Consider the following 7585-nt stretch of genomic DNA (forward strand, 5'->3'; position numbering starts at 1 on the left):
GTTGGAACTGTCGACCTTCCAGTTCAAACCAACCTTGAGGTCAAGTGCTTATCCTGTGGCACCACACCAGGACTCTAAATCAAGAATTGACTCCACAGCAGCTAACAGGAACAAGTACTGTTTAGAGCAGGGGTGGGTAACCTTTTTACTGCCAAAATCTATAACATCATTCATGGCCATACAAAATTATCAACTTAAAAATTAGCCTGCTGTATTTGGTCAAACATTTAATTAACTCATCCCTAATGTGATGGCTGGAGTCCTGGTGTGGGTTAATGTGTCAGATTGCAAAGTCGTTTGAACTGCAAGGTCGGTGGTTCAAGCTCACCAGCTGCTCCTTGGAAACCCTATACAGGGTCGCTATGGGTCAGAATCGACTCGACGGCACTTAACAACAACAACAATGTGATGGCTAAATCCTGGTGTGATGCTGTAGGATAAGTGCCTCACCGCAAGTCAATTCGAACCGCAAGGTCAGCAGTTCAGGTTCACCCACCTGGAAACCCTATACAGTGTCGCTATGAGTCAGAACTGACTGGACAGCACTTAACAACAATAACAACATACAGCCCATGGGACAGATGCCCCCAACTCCTAGGTTAGAGGAAAGAAACTAAGAAGGATTAATCACCTAAAGTAAAGGTGAAGTGAATGTAACTTCTAATACTCTTTTTGCCTTCTTCCCTCATTCCCTCATGTATCACATTTATTTCCAGTTTTGATTTGTAACTGGAACAAATCTTCAAAAAGAAAACTCCTTTCACTATGAAATGAAGGTAATTGATGCCTCTTTTATGGGGACGTTGCTAGGATTAAAGGGGATAATATATGGAACTGCACCTGTTAGATGCTCAATGTGAGTTCCTTCTTACTACCTGTAGCACACTATCCACCCACCCCTTCCCTGGGGCTCTATGTCTATGAGTCCTTATAATCAAAACAAACAGATTTGATTAAACTGGGTGTGGTTGATTTCTGCATAATGGTTTAACAGTGAGAAGGAAGAAAAGAATCAAGTTTTAGCTTTCCAAATCAGCTTCATGGTCTATTGAAGATGGTGTCCTTTGCCTATCCCCTTTTTGTGTGAAAATATTGAAATAATCAGCTGAACAGAAGTACCTTTGCCATTTTCATACTGGTCGTCTGTGCTCTAGCAGACACTTTCTTGCCTGTGTTTTGGAAATTCCAGAGAGTCAAGCACAGCAAGACAAGGACTCATTTGGAGCAAGTTGTCTTTCCAACTCTAAAGCAAACTAGTTCCCCAGAATTACCTTCTATTATGTTCCTGCCTACCATTTGACAACTGTAAAGGTGGTAATCATAGAACAGTTACCTTTTCCCCTTAGTACAACTAGCCAGTGTTTATGATTATAGGGTAACTATTAGTTCCACTTCATGGGCCCACCTTCCCTGTAATATATTTCTTATCATTTATCTTAGAAAACTCGTGCATCTTTCAAAGTATAGTTGTACTATACACAAATTAAATCCCTTATGATCAGGAGGAGCCATGATTTGACCAATCAAATGGGGAATCCAAAACTATTCTAAAGCAATGTTTCTAAACTGTCAGCCTCCACAGGAAAGGTAGTAGATTTTTACAGCATGGTCTGGAAGCCTCTTTACCCCCAACTTGGAGGTCAGCCTGGGCTCTTGAGGGACAGAACAAGGACTCAGGCTGGGTTGGGTTATAATCATGTCTACTCCTCCTGGTGTGACATCTCCGTCATCAGAGTATCAAGAGATCCCCAAGAACATTCCAGTTTGTCTCATATGATGATCTGTGGATGTAGTATGTGCATAGACACACCAACATTAAAAATACAGGCAATTTTACATAAGAGATCGGATCACAGACTTCAATAGACAGTCAGAATATTCTACCATATCAAACCCACATTCCCACCTATGATAATCAGTTCAAGATATGAATGCTCTGTTTTGTATGCCAGTCCTCACCACTCCCTATTGCCTTCCTAAAATGAGGTTGTCAGTTGCAGTTCTGAATATTAAATATAATGATACTGGATTGAAAGAATGATTATGTTATCTACTTCACTGGTCTGCATTACCTGCTAACCCAGCAGGCATTTAAGTTGAACCTAGTGAATGCTCACTGTTTGACTCTAATCACTACCATAGCTACCAGTATCACCAGACCACATTTAACCATCCTCTTTCAGAAAAATAATGATCAACAAGTTGTTTTCTTCTTACTGAGCTCTTAAAGATCATAAAATAGACTCTGTACCAGTTCCCTAAGACCATGCAATGGCCATAAGAATGTTCCCTGGGACTCACATGCATGCTGGAAAAGCTCTGAGTTTGGCAAGAAATCCCTGTGGCATTTTCTGGTTTTGCCAGGAGATATAAAACCAACTTCCTTCATAAGTCAGCTCAGTGTACACTGAATATAGATTATTTTTTGCTGTGGCAATTGTTGAAATATTGATATCCTTATATTTAATATCTACATATTTGAAGGAGCTCTGGTAGCATAGTGGTTATGAGTTGGGTTGCTAATCTCAAGGTCAGCAGTTCGAGACTACCAGCCATTCCACAGGAGAAAGATGAGGCTTTCTGTTCCCTTAAAGATTTACAGCCTCAGAAGCCCTATACAGGGTCTCTATGAGTTGGAAATGACTCCACGGCACACCACTACCACCATGCATATTTGGCTCTAGAGGGCCTGTGAATCATATGGTTGGCGGTTCAAGACCACCAGCTGCTCCATGGGAGAAAGATGAAGCTATCTGCTACAGCAAAGATGTACAAACTTGGAAACCTATCCATGGTTGCTATTAGTCAGAATTAACTTGACAGCACTTAATAACAGCAACATGTGTGTAACCCATATACATATTTTACATATAAATAGCCCTATCCAGTTTTAATATATAAAAGTTAGAGATTTAAATATATTACTTGTCTGCTGTTTGGTTCAGGATGAAAAACTTAGTTTAGAGTGTTCTGGCCTCGTTTCCCAAGATCTCAGGATAGTACCCTGTATAGACATTAATAATAATATTAATCTTACTGTGGCACTATAGGATATGCACTCAACTATAAGGTCAGTTTGAACCGCAAGGTCAGTGGTTCAAATTCATGAGCAGGTCGCTATGAATCAGAACTGAAAAAACAGCACTTAACAACAGCAACTTATTCTACTGAATAACTTGTATGTTTATTCTCATTGACAATTCAGACGGATTCATGTTGTTGTTGTTGTCTGTTGTTAGATGTTATCAACTCGGTTCCAACTCATAGCAACCCTACACACAACAGAATGAAATAGTGCCCAGTCTCCACCATCTTTTATGCCCACTGTTGCTGCTATAGTGTCAACCCATCTCTTTGAAGGGTTTCCTCTTTTTCACTGACCCCACACTTTACCAAGCATGATGTCCTTGTCCAGGGAATGGACAACATGTCTAAAGTATGAGATACAAGGGCTCACCATGCACATTATCCTGACAACATGTCTAAAGTATGAGATACAAGGGCTCACCATGCACATTATCCTGATTTAATAAAAAGAAGCGTAGTGGTTAAGCATTGGTCTACCAAGAGAAGGATCAGCAATTAGAATCTACCAACTGCTCTGCAGGAGAGAGATGAAGCTTTCTGTTCTTGTAAAGATTTACAGCCTTGGAAACCCTATGCAGGGTAGCTGTGAGTTAGAATCGATTCAACTGTACACCACCACCACCCCCAGCAGCACCACCAGGAGACTGAGGCTCAGCTGAAGTGGCCTGCCCAAAGCCATTCAGGGCTGGGGTGGAGTCATAGAAAAGCACAACTTTTAGCTGGCAGCCCTGGCCTCTTCTGGAGACTGATGCTGAGCTCAGGATTCAGTGAACATGTGCAGTATATTTGCTGACTGAATAAACTACCCATAGTGCTTGGCAGTTAGTACATAAGAGGATAAAGCAGAATATTAAAAATACATATTCACTTTCATGAAAGTTTCTAGGTATTGTGTTGGAGTTGAAGGCTTAAAGCAGTTGTCAAGGTACTCTATAATGAAAAATGGTCATGGTTTGAATGTGCTTCTTTATCTCACTAATTCTATAACCCAATTTTTATCAAGGACCTTAGGCCTGAAGAGCTCAAACTGCATTTTGAAGCTGATCTCGTTAGTATTCACCACCACACCCTCAAATGGTGCGGGGCATATATCATTATCTTCATGTTTCAGATGGAAATATGGAAGTGAAAAGAAGCATGACCATTTGTGTCTGGGTTAAGAATTCAGAGATGGATTTCTTTTAGCATCGTTTTCCATGTCCGATACTTCTTTGCCCTCCCCTGTAAGAAACAACACTGAAATAAACCAAGTGGGATGCTGTCATCTCAGCCTGATGTCCCCAGTGCCACAATATGACCAAAATAATAACATCAAAGCCCTACGGCTCTGATGAAAATGAAAAGCTATGATGAAGTGAGGTTGGCAAAGAAACCATTATGGATTGGCCTGGTCACTCAAATATCCTTAGAAAAATGTTAAAAACACAAATGTGTGTTATTATACAATGACAATTAAAACATATATCTCACAGTGAAGACAGCCAGCTTAGAGATCCAGCATGATCTTAAGCATCTATATGTCACTTGCTTTGCTCCCAACCTTCTCACTGTTTCTTATTCTGCAAAATCTCCCTGGCCTTTGGAAAAAGCAGGCAAAGACCCCTATGACATTGGTAACCCCAAAAGACCACTGCAAAGAACCTAAGAAATATCATGGTGGGTCAGATTGGTGGTCCATTTGATGGAGAGTTCTATCACTATTATCTGAAACATTTGGAGGATCTACTTCTTAAAAACTGGTGGTGTGCTTCTGCAAAGTTATATTGTAAATATAGTCACAAAAAGGTTTTCATTGCAGTGATGCTTATAATAGCAAAAACTTGGAAACAGCCTATTTAGGTTTCTGAATCAACTGGCACATCCATACAATGGAATATAACTCAGCTCTACAAAAAGAATTAAAAAGCTCTTTATTTAAAAACAAGGAAAAATCATAATACTATACTGTCAAATAAGAAATGCATATGACCTGTAAAAAGTTTAATTGGCAAAAATTACATGATAGATACATTAACACCAATAGTGGGGGAAAATGTGTAGCTTCTGAGGTTGCCTATATGCAACCAAACACCTCATGGGATTTGATTTCTTAGTTTTGAGGTTTAAGGGCACTGTTTCATGAGACATCTCAGTTAATTGGCCTAATTACATGTTTAGTGCCTCTGTTCTATCGCCTAGTTCCATGTGTAGTGCTAGGGGTCTTAAAAGTTTGCAAGTGGCCGTACAAGGCATAACAGTTGATGTGTATTCATCTGGAGCAACCGAGCAAGAAGAGTCAGGAATAAGAGGAGGATATGGAGTGTGTGTGGCTAACTGACTCCAGTAACAACTGCCTCCTTTGCAAGGAGACCAGAACTACATAGTGACCGGTTACCATTATTGAATATTTTGATGAAAGATTACACAGAAAAATCCTGATCGAAAGGGGGAAGTGCAGAACAGAATTTTAAATTCTTATGGAATGCAGACTTTTGGTAGCCATAGAGGGTAGATGAACCTCTGAAACTTTTGCCCTGAGGTAATCTTCCAGCCTTAAACCAACAATATCACCTGAAGTCTTCTTAAAGCCAAGCAAAAGTTTATCTTAACTAGTAAAAAATGTCTGCCTTGAGCATATGCTCTTTTAAAAACTATGTCTATGGGATAAAACTGACAACAGAAATTCAAAAGATGAAAAAGGAGCCTTAGGGACTAGCAGATTTATGTTAATGATGGACTAAATCAGAAAAGGAGAATGAAAATAATTACAAATCAAAGAATATACTTAATGTCCCTAAATAGTATTTGTAGATACTGTTAAATTGGCATATGTTTTGCTGTATGTGTTTTCAACCACGCAACAAAGTAAGTAAATTTAATTGGATATATATTTAAATGTTTAATATTAAATTATTCATGTTCATAATTGAAAACAATCTAGATGTCCCTCAGTGGGTCAATAATTAAACAGTAATTAAACATGAGGTACTTTACATTTAAAGATGTTGTTGTTGTTTCTTGTTCAGTGCTGTGAAGTCAATTTTGACTCATAGTAACCCTAGGGTTACCGAAGAGCAGCTGGTGAGTTTGAACCATCAACCTTGTGGTTAGCAGTCCAGTACTTATCCTACAACACCATACCGAATAGTCACAGGAAAACCAGGTTACCATTATTGAATATATGTGAGATATATGTTTTAATTGTCATTGTATAATAACAGTGTTTTCTTTATCACTTTCACATCCACAACTTTGTATGTACACTTTGTGTACCAAAGGCCAACACCTGACTCTCCTTGTCCTAGTACCTAAATCAGACTACAAAAACCCCATGATTGTTCCCTCAGAGAGTCAGACTAGCAAAGAGCTTTTGTATCCCTGAGGCAATCCTAAACCAAGGACTGAAAAACAAGAATGTTCATGAAGTCTAGTGCCTTTAACCTTATCTAAGAAAACACTGTCCTGGTGTGGTGCTCTGGATTAATGTGTCAGACTGCAAAGTTGTTTGAACTGCAAGGTCAGCGATTCAGCTGCTCCTCAGAAACCCTATACAGGGTAGCTATGGATTGGAACCAACTCGACGGCACTTAACTACAACAACAAGACAACACTGAGTTATGTCTTATAAGATATCCAGTTCTTCTTAAAGGATTAAAACAAAGTTGCCCTCCTAGGAACTTTGCTAGATATCACATGCTTGCTTGGTTTTCTTCCCTTTGGTGTCCTACTTTTCCATGTCCTTTCCAGGACTCCCTGAAAACAATTCTCAATACATTTCTTCCTTGTCTCTTAGTCTTTGGGCAACCTAAATATTTTAGATACTTATTGCTATGTAACTACTGCAAAACGTAGCGGACCATTTTATTGCCTCTTAGAGTTTGATGGGTTGCCTGAGCTCTGGTGAGTGTTTCTTCTATTCCACATGATGCCATGTAGGGCTGAATCCTCTGGGGGATCTTGGGTGGGAATGTTCAAGCTGTCACATGCCATGGGCAGTTAAAAGTCTGAAGCCCCTTGACAATTCTTTTGTTGTCCCACTTGGAGTCTCTCATGTGGTTGTGGGGCAGCCTGGGGCTAGAGTCATCTGAAAGATTACGGTGCCTCATTTTCACTCCCTTTCCATATGATCTCCCCATCAGGGTACATAAGCTGGACTTATAGGCACCTCAAGGTTCTGAAAAGCACAAAAACTCAAACTGCTAGACCTTCGTAAGGCTTTGTTTAGCACGGTTTTAAACGCTGGAATTTCAATGGAGAACAGGACAGGCAAAGCTCCGGCTGTTACACAACTACCGCTGCAGTTGTTAGGTGCAGTTGAGTCTGTTCCTAAGTAAAATAGAACAAAACACTGTTCTGTCCTTGTCAATCTCACAATTGTTGTTACGTTTGAGCCCATTAGTGCAACCACTGTGTCATTCCATCTCCTTGAAGGTCTTCCTTTTTCTCATTGACTCTCTACTTTACCAAACATGATGTCCTTTTCCAGGAATTGATTCCTACTAATAACATGCCCAAAGTA

Source organism: Chrysochloris asiatica, unplaced genomic scaffold (assembly GCF_000296735.1).
Source record: "Chrysochloris asiatica unplaced genomic scaffold, ChrAsi1.0 scaffold00236, whole genome shotgun sequence".
In the NCBI taxonomy this organism is placed as follows: domain Eukaryota; kingdom Metazoa; phylum Chordata; class Mammalia; order Afrosoricida; family Chrysochloridae; genus Chrysochloris; species Chrysochloris asiatica.